The sequence below is a fragment of the Lactuca sativa genome, chromosome 3, assembly GCF_002870075.4.
Source record: "Lactuca sativa cultivar Salinas chromosome 3, Lsat_Salinas_v11, whole genome shotgun sequence".
Taxonomy (NCBI): Eukaryota; Viridiplantae; Streptophyta; class Magnoliopsida; order Asterales; family Asteraceae; genus Lactuca; species Lactuca sativa.
The window spans coordinates 230,922,027-230,933,290 of record NC_056625.2 but is presented as its reverse complement, the minus strand read 5'-3'; the positions used below and the strand labels follow the sequence as shown (position 1 = coordinate 230,933,290).

The 11,264-nt window shown below is 33.0% G+C and overlaps 1 long non-coding RNA gene across 1 annotated transcript; it reads right to left on the bottom strand.

Annotated features, from left to right (window-relative positions):
- Positions 1-3,499: 3,499 nt before the first annotated feature.
- LOC111883681 (uncharacterized) lies at positions 3,500-5,185 on the bottom strand. The gene is made up of 3 exons (XR_002847507.3): positions 5,014-5,185; positions 4,693-4,781; positions 3,500-3,878 (listed from the first exon to the last, which is right to left on the bottom strand). It is a non-coding gene; the product is annotated as an uncharacterized LOC111883681 (long non-coding RNA).
- Positions 5,186-11,264: the final 6,079 nt, after the last annotated feature.

Sequence of the window (11,264 nt, the reverse complement as noted above, 5' to 3'; positions counted from 1 at the left end):
AATTGGATTAGCATGAACATTACCACATCAAAAACAAGTTTATAAGTTCAAAAACAACTTAGGGTAATGTTCCTAGTGCGTTCCAGCCAAAACAATCGAATATATGTTGTCTGGGGTTCCAACTCGTCGAGTGCACGAACCAACTCGGCGAGTTGGATGCATTTTGTCTTGGACTCGGCGAGTCTGCTGAGCAGACAACATAAAAACTCGATTTTCAGCCAAATTTGCAAGTATAACAAGAAAACAAGCCTAGGCTCTGAAACCACTGATGAGTTTTGAGCATTCTAACACTCCTAAGTGTACATGCAACCCTAAATACCTTGGATCTATGTTTTCTCTATTATACATGCAAATATGAACTTTCCAAGGTATTACTCTATCTAGCACACAAGACTTGATACTTGGATAATCAAATGAATATAATACATACCTTTGTTCGATGTAGCTTGTCTTCATGAAGCTTGAGTGCCTAGTGCCCCAAGTGTGACACCTCAAATGGTTCACACAACATCAAGTGCACATGGAATGACTTGAGAGAAAATGGAACACTCCTTGAAATCGTGTAGCCCTCATATTGACACACTAGTGCATGATTTCTTGAGCCATGGGATTCTTTTATATGGTGGCTATTAGGGTTACACCATGTAACTCATAACTTTACCCATTCCTTATGCTCCATGGATTTTAACGTCCATGGAGTATCCATGGGTCACCCCATGGACTTAGTCCAACATAACAAACCCATATATATAAGAATGAATGATTTACACAATCAACCCATATATTTAATTAGTCTCCTTTTGATCACTTAATTAATTCCAAATTAATTCTTGATCAATACTAATTAAATAACCTTATTAATATATTAGAACTTATAATATATTAACAAACCTTAAGTGTTATTTCTCTCATTATAGTCTATCCAAATGCATGATGTCATGCAACCCAAATGGACCATGCCGAATCGGGTCAAGTCTTACCAATTATAGTTATGGACTTAGACATTAATCCAACAGTATGATTATATGTGTATGGCGGGCGAGGCCCAGAGTCAGGCGAGGCCTAAGAGAAATAGATTTGTATACTGAGTTGGGCTCAATGCCGGGCGGGGCCCAATGCTGGAGCAAGTCCGATGTCAGGCAAGTCCCGATGCAGCGGGCGGGGGCCCAGTATGTGGGTATATGTATGGTATGTGGTAGTATGGGAAACTCACTAAGCTTCGTGCTTACAGTTTTCAGTTTTGGTTTCAGGTAGTTCCGGTAGTGGAGGGAAGAGCTCGGGATGATCACATGATACACACCAAGAAGTTTTGAGCCTGAGATGTTTACTTTGATAAAATAAATATGTTTGAAATGATAATTGATTTCATATAAGGATCTATGCATGACTTGATTATGGTTGATTGATGATTTTAAAACGAAATTTTTGGTCATGATTTTTGGGGATTTTACAATCATGTTAAAAGTGATAAACTTAAGGCTTAACCATTAAGTCCTTAATAGAACACCAAAAGTGATTTCAAAGCTATTATGATCAATTTTCCCAAATATGCCCTCCTACTTCTAAAATTCATGCAATTCAACAAGAACACCTAAAAATCATGAGACTTAGTTTTTTGGAAATCTTTAATGTCTCTAGTTTCTTCGAACTTTGAATCACAATTCGAAATTCCAACTCTTTGAGAGGTAAAATTGGCAATCCTCTCAGGCTGGTCCATGCTGTCACAGATTTCATGCATTGTTTTCAAAAAATCATAATAAATTCATCAAAACTCCAAATACCAAAATTTCAAAGCCTATAGTTAGATATGGATGTATAGTTTCCCACATATAAAGGGACTGATGTAATTCTTAGTAGATTGGTACAGTTTATTCAAAGAGTGTTGAGTGGTTCAGAAAGTGACAGCTAAAAGTTACTAACTTGTAAATTTAATATAAAATAAACCAAAAATTATTAGAACGAAATCTTTATATTTCTGAAGAATTCGAAGTCAAATACATCCTCCCCTCCTCCGGGCCTTAAGCCACTAAATGAAAAAGCTAGCTTGAATTATATATACCTAACACTCATTTTGTTTGGTAAAGATCCTTCAAAAATGTTCCTAAAACATTCACTAATGACAATCGGTGAATCGATTTGCAATTTCTTGTTTTTTCTAAGATTTTTTTCCTTGTTGGTGAATCGATAATCATTAAAGCATGTACAACGAAAGAACTTTTTTTAAGAGCCTTTTTATGAAAAAAAAAAAAAAAAAAAAAAAAAAAAAAAAAAAAAACTTAATTTAATTGTTATAAACTTATAATATAGTTTTCCAAGTTGTTTATTTTTGGAATCATTATATAAATTATCTAATTCTAATTGGTAGAAAACTTATGGAACCCACCAAAGTATTATAATAGCTAATTTACAAAACTCCAAAAGATTTAACAATTTTGTTTTTTTAGATTAACATCTTTTTGTTTTATACTTTCATTTGTAATGCAACTACATCACCGCTTTCTTTTCATTTTTTTATTAGTTTCTTTTTTGTTTTATTAATAACTGGTTATCTAGAAGGGGCAACGAGTTTAAACAATCGAAGTTTTGACAAATGAAGTTGTGATTTGTTGGAGTGAAGGGGGCGACGAATTCAATCGAACGTGATTTTCTCTACTTTCTTTCTAAGGTTTACGTTCAAAGAATGGGGCTTGATTATGTGACCCAGATTTTATCCGTTGATCCGGCTTTTTGGTAACCCAAGCGGGTCAATACAAGTCCTTAAATCATTAATAGGCAAAAACCCATTCTTACTTGGCCCTAGGGGTGCAAACGAGCCAAGCTACTCGAGATCGGATCGTTAAAAGCTCGACTCGAAATCGATTTTAAACGAGCCCGAACCGAGCTCGAGCTTAATATTAAGCTCGTTTATTAAACGAGCTCGAGCTCAAGCCTATGTCATTAAGCTTGATTAGGCTCGCGAGCCTAAACGAGCCTTTATATAATATACTTTAATATTATTTATATATATATTAAAACAAAAACATATTAGGGGAATTATGGATTTAGGGTATTAGTAAACGAGCTTCTTAACGAGCTCGAGCCGAACTTAAGCTTATTTAGACACGTCAAATAAAAAACGAGTCAAGCCCGAACCCGAGCCGAGCTTGTATAATTCTTTACGAACTCGAGTCGAGCTCAGTACAAAGAAGCTCGAATCGAGCCGAGCTCGAGCTTGAGCCTTATATAACTTAAACGAGCCCGAGCCGAGCCTGGACAGGCTCGGGCTCGACTCAGCTCGTTTGCACCCCTACTTGGCCCGATCTCTTTACCAGGTCAAGGTTCGACCCGGGTTTTAAATATTGATTGGTTGAACGAAATTACCGATAAATAGTTTAAACCTAATGAAAGAGAAGCGTGACTCATGTGGGTTTATAAAAAAAAAAAAAAAAGTTACACCGTTACAAATTATATAGATTTAGGTTTAATTTCAAATACGCATCATATTTTGTATAAAATCCAAGTTATATAAATTCGGGAAAAGGTGACACTTTTTTACATAAATAACTAAAAATAATTATAATAGAAGTAAGCAAATAAATACATCGTAAAAATCCTTACCCCCATACTAGAATTAATTAATTTTTTTTTTCCGGTTTTCATGATTTTTCTTTGGTATATCATAATATACAAATCTCCTTTAACTATAAAATATGCAAATATACCTTTCCTTTTTTTCCTTCTTCTGAATTAAGGGTTGGTTTTATCTTTCCCGAATTTGTAGCTTTCTTTTCTTGGAATGTGAAGATTTAACTTCAGGTGAAGTAACCATTCGTTTGCAACGTTCACAGTACCAAATGACAAGCTCGTTGAACGTCTTCGGTATCACATTTAAGCACTATCTGAAAGATCAAAAATAGGATAAAAAATTGTTCGATGTCATGTATTTTGTATTGATTTTGCTTCTTTTTGTTTGGTTTAAATCATGACATTATGATAGTTACCAAATTAACCAAGTTATAGCTGAATGCAAGAAATACCAATTTACTTTTATTTATTTGTGTATTATAGCATTCTTCTTTCATTTCTTTCTACCACAACAGTGTATATACTTTCATTTCTTTTTCCTATGATGACATTGTACTTCAAATAAACTACTCAATTCTAGCATTGTACTTCAAATATTTTTCTTTGTAGGATATCACGCTTTGACAAATTTACCAATTATATCATTACAATTTCAATATTTTTTTCTTATCAGGAAATTGTATATTGTAAAAAAAAAAAGAAAAAAAAAAGAAAAAAACTTGCAAACTGTTTTAAAGTGTATACTCAATAGTCAATATCAATAATATTTGTTATAATAGGGTCAATTTTTGAAAGTACAACATTGTAATGAGAATAAACAAAAGTACTATCCTATAAATCTATAATAAACAAATAAATGGAATAACTTGTTGTTTCTGGCATTTTACTTTGAAAATGTTAACCATCACAAGATGTTCAAAGTATATACAAAACATATGGACTGCGTAAAGAAACTTGGAACGAAATTGTTGTAATTGGGAAACTTTTTAAATATAATGTTATAATATGGTGAAATTAAAGTAGAGTATTGTAGAAACAAATAAGTGAAAGTAGATATTATAACAAACAAAGTAATAAAAGAATCTTGATATTTTTGTATTTAACCAAGGAAATGATGACAATAATTACCTGTGAATAACAAAGTTCATACACTTAACACAGTAAACAAAAGCATTGGCGAAGCCTTCATTACCATATGTCTGACATACGAAAACCCCCTATGCCAACACAAAAAATCTGACAATGTTAGCATTATTCCCCATTAAAATCAATACATTTATCCTCAAACCGAGAGCACAGACTATTCATGGGGATTATAGCACATTTGGAATTAAAAAAACTCAGTTAATAAATTCAAGTTGAATACATTTCCCTTTGTAAAATTAAAAAATGTTACTGTGAATGGCCCAAATGTATGACTCCGAAATTACTTGGAATAGAAATACAAACCTGCTCAAAGGAACTAATTGGCTGCATCTGCTTTAATTTTTCATGTAGCGATTCTAATGGCGGAAATCAGTGGTTGATATGAAGAAAAAACCTAAGGCTTTGAGGGGAAGATGATATATAGCCATAAAGCTTCCGTACAGAGAACAGGCAGAAAGGAACACCAAGGACGTGATTTAAAATGACTATTTGTCTTTTTGTACCATTTGTGTACACTACAAAAATGATTCTACTAAATGCTCAATTTAGCGATTTTTTTATTTAATCATTGCAAGACTTGAATATATTATCTCTGAAATGAGACTCTTTATAGTTAGGTCAAATATGAGCTCTCAAATGAAAAACTCACTCTTTATCATTAGGCCAAATGTTTTTTTGGTGGTGATAGTTAATCACTCTCAAATCTAGTGAAATGGTTCATGGTAAAAATATCAATATTGTCTGATTTTTTTGGATGCTTCGTTCGTTCTTGTGATTTCATTTGCCTAGCAAATTTGGTCGGTTTCTCGTTATATTTGACTATTAGTGTGTTAACTTTTTTTTTTAAATATATATTTGTATTTTTTTTCTTATTTTTAAAATGGGATAATGACTTAAAATGACAATATATTTTTTGATTTGTACATGTTTAGTCACTGATTTTTTTGTCCATATTTTCTCATTGAACTTAATGAACCGTTCAAAAACCATCCATATGACCTGCTATGGCCGGTTTCCAACATATTTGGCAGTTCCAACGATATTTGCAACTCCGGCGAGACTCCAATCATCTTCTCTGGCGAGTCTACGACCAACAATGTTTTTTTTTTCCGGCAGTGAATCCAATTTTCATCTTTAGAACCATGAAGTCACCATGCATCAATGGGTTCAACACTTCCATTCAACCCATCATCAACAAAATCACCAATAGTCTTCACTTTCCCACTTCGTTACACAAAGCAACCGCTGAAAAAACATGCATAATCAAATCATCCACCACCACCACCCGTTTTCTTTCTAAAACTGCCCTCACCGGAGAAAGTTTCATTTTGACTCCAAAATCCTTAATCCTAGAAAGTCTTCCAAACAAATATGCAATACCGAGTTGTAAACGGTGTATCATAGAAAATAACTTGGATTAGATTAACCAACATTTAATATGGAAATAAAAGATTCTTTGAGAACATTTAATGGGGCTAAAGTGGTGACATGGGACAATCATCATGAGGTGCATGTGAGTTTCACATGTTATGGTTGGTTCCAAGAGGTAATGCATCATCAGTTTGTACATAAGAAAAATACCAAGAATAGGCTTTAGCAATATATAATCTAGAAAGAAGCTATTATCTTTGCCAACTAACTGGCAACATTTTGAGGGGTAATGACTCGTACAACTTTGAATTTCCGATCAAAGAGGATCATCGACTGGTTTAATCGAGTTTCGTCGGAGAAGAAAACAGAGTCTGTCGGACTATTGCAATCGACACCTACCCGCTCGATTACTTCACTTCAATCGAAACACACCCTCTTCGGTTACTTCTCTCCCTTGATAGATATGCGTCCATAGATCGAATGTGTTTCACTCATAAGATCTCTCCCTCGTACACGTCAAAAAGCTTCTTCTCCCTCTTACTTCACTTAACAGTCGATAAAAGATCAGAAGTTTGGGCATTGACCGATTGATTGTGTTGGTAATTAACAAAGCAGGGAATGAAATGAAATGATGTTGACGGTGTAGGTTGGATGGGGATGGTGGCGATGTGTATGATGGAGGATGATGGTAGTGGTAATGGTGGAAGAAGGGTGATGTTCGGTTTGTGAGATTCAACCCAAAAACTGGTGGAGACATTGGTGTATGGTCTCCACTTCTTTTTCTTACTTTTAAGGATGCATGGATGGTGGATTGTGTAGGATGGAATGGAGGTCAATCCTTTTAATTCCATAAAATCCCCAAAAGAGTTCAAAGTCAACAAAACTAGTTGGAGAAGATGACCGGAACCTCGTCGGAGCTGTCAAATACGTCAATGACCGACTAAACCTATGATTGTTGTTCATAAGGATGTTTTTTGAATGGTTCAACAAGTTCAATGGAAAAATATAGACAAAAAAAACTCAATGACTAAATGTGTACAGATCAAAAAATATGTTACCCTTCTACGTCACTATCCCTTTTAAAATATACATGTTTGTTATACTATTATATAGGGTAAATCACACCAATCGTTCTTCATGCAAGTGTCAAAAACGCACATTTAGTCCTTATTTTCATAAATTAACTCAAACCATCTCTCGTTTCTTCAAAATACGCAAGTTTCGTCCCTGATGTACGGTTTTGTTGCGATTTTTGTCCGGGACAGATCTAAAATGACCATAATGCTAATTGTATATTTCTTTTCTAATTAATTTAATGTATTATTATTATTATTATTATTATTATTATTATTATTATTATTATTATTATATGTATATATATATATATATATATATATATATATATATATATATATGAACCCACTTAATACCAAAACCCAACCTCGCCCTTCCATTATCTCTCTCTTAAAATCACTCCTCCTTAAGCCACCGTCGAGGGATAATCTCTCCAACGAACTCTCTCTCTCTCTCTTTGTATATATATATATATATATATATATATATATATCTACGTCTGTCACCGTCATCATCCTACTGCCAGCATGTTCATCAAAAACAACCTCTGTTTTAAACTCCTACCACCCCTCCCACCTACCCTTATCTCACCTCACCCAGTATGCTCTCCTCCGCGTTCCTCTAATCCTACTCTTGGCATCATCTCCAACCGCCCTAATTTCTTGTTCCCAAATTTGAAACTTGTAGCCTAAATTGTTCTAGAAATTGAGAAAGAGAGAGTTGGATGGGAAGAAGATAGATGAAGAAGGAGGAAGGGTAACAACAGAACTGTTGTTGGTGATGGTGGTTATATTAACCCGATCCAATTGTTCTCAATGATCAAGGTAATTTTTAGATAATTATGGTTTTAGATCGAGCTCCACCATCGCCATCATTCACATATTGTAACATATGTGCCACCATCACCATCGTCACATATAGGCCGCTTAGGGTCGATCTCCTCTATTCGAAATCCTAGATCTGAGGTAGTAGTATTACGTGCGAGAGAGATGGGAAAAGGAGAGAATAATGTTGGGGACTCAAGTAGGAATTGTAAGAGAGGAAACAAAAGACGCGAATGAAATAAAGATTGAATTTGGCCAATGTCTTAGAGTCGATCTCCTTTGTTTGAAACTGGAGTTAACGGAGTATCGGAGTCGTCGGTTTGGGTGGTGATGGTAGATATAATATATATTGAAGAAGAAAGGGAGGTGGGAGACGAGTGATCAAATGTATTGGCCATTTCTTTTTTAAAAGGAAAAAATAAATTATTTTTAATAATAAAAATTTAATAAATAGTTAATAAATAACAAATAGATAGAAAATATATAAATAAATAAATAAGGGAAAACGATCTTTTTATGTGAGGATAGATGAAGCGTGTATGTTTTAAACTAACGCGGGACGGTCCGGGTTAATTTTTTAAAATAGGGACTAAACGTGCGTTTTGGCACCTGCACGAGGAACGATTCGTATAATCTGCTCTATTTTATATATATATATATATATATATATATATATATATATATATATATATATATATATATATATATATATATTAAATCAAAAGTTAAAGAATAATTTTTTGGAATTTACAAAATGGCCACCATATTTTGCTATAAGTTTCATTTAATCTGTAGATAATATGTTTTTTTTTGCTCTTTTTACTTTGCTTTGCTTTGACTGCGACACTGGACACACATTACTTGTCTATTGGACCTTTTATCTCCTTTTCTTCTTCATCCCTAAAAAGCCTTCATTATCGTATGTTTTTTACTTCCTCCATCTCTCACACAGTCAACGACATCCCTCTATCCTCAAGCATCATCTCTTTTTTTCTCCGCTCATATCTGCCTATACTCCGGTACCCCGCCTCATCTGACATTATTGTTGTTACCATTTTTCTCGTCCTTCTCTTATTTATGGACTATGGGAAGAAAGTTTATCTTGGTAAGCAATTATGAGTATTGAATTGTATTGGATTTTATTGGGTGTTCTAATTCAACTTTAACCTAATTTTGTTTTACTTTTAAAGCCACCCCTCAAGTATCAGTAAGATTTTGTATTTTATTATATTTTTCACGAATAAGTAGATTTTAGCTTGCTTTCTATAATTAAGTTGTTGAATGAATATTCTGGGCTCTAACCTAAACTAAGTGTTGTTGAATCCAGGGACAAAAATTGAGATAAAATGTTCTTAAAGGTTAAAGGATTGAGATAAGGCGCCTATAAGAATCATTTGTTTTATCTTGCTTTTTGTTCCTGCAAAAACTATCACATTTTACCGGAATTGGAATTCAATTTAAACATTTGGTTCGTGGGATTTGGCATATATAAACAATGTCGTATTATGTGGGGCTAATTTCCTAATTATTACTATGTACAAATATTTGTATGTGTTTCATGTTGAGACTGAAGGTTGTTACTATTGGAAAGAGTGTCGAATGTCATTAACTAGTGGTAATATTTCTAATAATAACAGAGTCCTTTTTGATTGCCCTCAAGACCCAAATTGAGTAGAATAAATAAAAGAGGAATTGGTTTATTAATTATTATGGTTAATAATTAATTAGAAACTAATTGGAAAATATTTTGGGAATTAATTAAACAATTTAAATAATTAAAGGGTTGAATATTCCTTAATTGATAGTTGGTTAATCAGGAATGTTCCAGAACCCTTATGGGATTAGGGTTGGACGAAAAACACTTCGTCCCACATGGGAAGGGGAGAGAATTTCGTGATTGGCTCCTTGTCCCACATGGGAAGGAGTACTAAACCTAGGAAGGGATCCAATGCTATAAATAAGGGTTTAGGGATTTCACTCTTCTTTTATCATTGGCTTGAAGTTTCGCCAAACTTTCTTCTTTTCCCTATAGGGATGATTTCTAACCCTATTAGGGTTTGTGAAATTGACCCTTCTCCTAGTTATTTTTATTTCATTCTTTGGTGTCATTGGGTGTGATACCATTAGAGATTTTGGTTTATGTCCTCGCATCCAAGCAACTTCGTGGAGGACAAGATCAAGATCTCAAACATGGAGATCAAGGGCTACATAAGAGGTATGTTTTTTTCTTCTGTATGTTTTTTATGTTTTCATATGGTAGCTATAATTAGTATGAAACCATAAATCCTAGGGTGCATGAGGTATATCATAGTTTGATTTTTCCGCTACCTAGTTTAAGTGTATTTGATGCATAGAAAACCCAACAATGGTATAAGAGACATTGGTTCATAATTACCAGCACCCTTAATCCATATTTTCTATAAATGTTTGTTTGAAATTGAAAAGAAAAAGAATAATTTGAAACCCAAAAACCTTTGTAACAATTATAAAACCCTCCTAATTAGAAAACCTCAATAAAAACACTCGATTACAGATAAGATTTAGTATAAAATTTGAAAAAACCTCTATTATTTAACTACATTAGGTTAATAGTGAGTAGATAACAATAAATGATCAACAAATAACACTCGTAAATGGAAAATATACAGAATATAATACAAAAAAACCTTAACAAAAACACTTGATCACTGTAAAAATTAAGTATTATCAACTTAAAATCACTCATTAACTGTTTTTATCTCAAAAATTGATAACGAAATGTCAAATACGAGTGTAAACTTCATTTATGATTGTTACAAGTTCACAAAAAGATCAGGAAATGCATCAATTTTTATATTGATCTGAAGCATTTGTTGTTGCAAAATCAGTCATTGACGATATTTTTTACTTTATCAAGCTTTTTCTGTTCGATTCAACAATTATAAATGAAGAATTAGGGTTTTCAAATGTATATAAATACCAAATACAAGTACATATATTTTTAAAAATATATTTATATTAGTAAAAATATTTTTATACATTTAAAAATGCGTGTATAAAATATTTTTATACATTTAAAAATGTATGTATAAAATATTTTTATACAATTAAAAATTTAATAATAATAATAATAATAACAACAACAACAACATCAAAAACAACAACAACAACAACACCAACAATCAATCAATGTAATGGTAAATCCGAACATTTTTGAAAAACTTAAGGGTTAATCCAAATATTTTTGAAAATTCAAGGGCTTTAATGGCATTAGGTAACTGGTAGGTTACCTGGAAACCGGCTACA